This window comes from Hordeum vulgare, chromosome 1H (genome assembly GCF_904849725.1).
Source record: "Hordeum vulgare subsp. vulgare chromosome 1H, MorexV3_pseudomolecules_assembly, whole genome shotgun sequence".
Lineage (NCBI taxonomy): Eukaryota > Viridiplantae > Streptophyta > Magnoliopsida > Poales > Poaceae > Hordeum > Hordeum vulgare.
The window spans coordinates 499685132-499686681 of NC_058518.1; the positions used below are offsets into that span (position 1 = coordinate 499685132).

General features: G+C 37.2%; 1 long non-coding RNA gene across 1 annotated transcript; it reads left to right on the forward strand.

The window, feature by feature from the left end:
* Window positions 1-451: 451 nt before the first annotated feature.
* LOC123419523 lies at window positions 452-1166 on the forward strand. The gene is made up of 3 exons (XR_006618502.1): window positions 452-494; window positions 846-912; window positions 1124-1166. It is a non-coding gene; the product is annotated as an uncharacterized LOC123419523 (long non-coding RNA).
* The last annotated feature ends 384 nt before the right edge of the window (window positions 1167-1550 follow it).

Here is a 1550-nt window from a genome sequence, read left to right on the forward strand (position 1 = left end):
CTCTCTCACTCTCTTCTCCTGCCGTTGCCTCCCGTGTCACTCTCTTCTCTTTCTCTTTCTCACTCTCTTCTCTTTCTCTCAAGAGCTACTCCGTATGAATGTTTATGTGGCGATTTAGGACGGTTTAAAGTTAGATTTTGAAGACGTTGTAGTTGAAGAAAAGATAGATCAAGGTAAGAGCTTTCCATTTGTGTTGGTCGTGTTTGCATGCATGATGTATTTATTTTGTTTGATTAGTTTCTAAGTATGTGTTTTCTTTTGTCTTAGGGAGCGTATTATCACTTTTGTGAAACTATTTTGAAGACGTTGTAGTTGAAGAAAAGATAGAACAAGGTAAGAGCTTTCCATTTGTGTTGGTCGTGTTTGCATGCATGATGTTTTTATTTTGTTTGATTAGTTTCTAAGTATGTGTTTTCTTTTGTCTTAGGGAGCGTATTATCACTTTTGTGGAACTATTTTGTCATGCGATATGAACTACTAAGTTGAAGATCAAGGTATGAGACTTTGTTCATATTTGTGTTCATGTGATAATAGGTCGACTATGTTCATATATTACCGATGATTTGTTCGTGTTTGCATGCAACTGGTATTTAGAAAGGAGCCGGAAAAATGCCTATGTAACTAGCATTTTTGTAAAAAGCATGTAATAATATGTTAGCTCCATTAGTATTATTACACGCAAGACGCGTGTGTAATATATTTGTTTATTTGATAATTTGTCAACCCCGTAGAAATATGACTCGTGATACATATATATATATATATATGCATGCAGTATGTATTTTTAGACTTTTGCTAGCACGGAAATAATTATGTGTGTAATATTTTTGTTCATATGAAAATAGGTGGAATTCGCTGATATTATTCTGGTGATATATTATATTCGGAAGGATATCCTTATTTAAACCAGAGGTATGAATGACATATTGTAATTCATCTTCTATTTATTTTATAGATGTAGTGTCACGATAAATGATACAATATAAATTATTATGCGTAGATGTAATGGATGTTGTTAAATTGTTATATGTAAAAAAGATAAGTAATGGATGTTGTTATTACAATGTAAATATAAAAATATGATTTTTAATGGACTAACGATGTAAATATGGCTGCTCGTTAGGTACTATGGAAAATTTGTTAGTGTTTTATGGGCACATCGTACGTGAGGATCCTTCTGGTGTGGATGTGTCTAGGTGCGGGATGACTACGGTTGTAGTGAAAGACATGGTTAATGTAGAGTATGCGGCAGTTAGAAGGTGCATCCGATCGGTGTTTGGTTCAGCGATGAATGGAAAAAAATGACCCTGGAGGCTTTCGTGGTTGAGGGAGGAAATCGTTGGGTTCTGCGACGGGTTACTGGTGAAAGAGCATGGGCGTCGTACATGGATTTTGCAAGCAATCCCAATAACTCCATGTATGGACAACCCATGGTTTATGTGGAGTTCATTTCTGCCAGTGATGTCGCCGAGTGCAGTAGCGGTGCCGGTGAGGCCGAGTTGGCCATAACTGTAGCCCCCGACGCCGGCCCATCGGAACCAAGTGGTGGC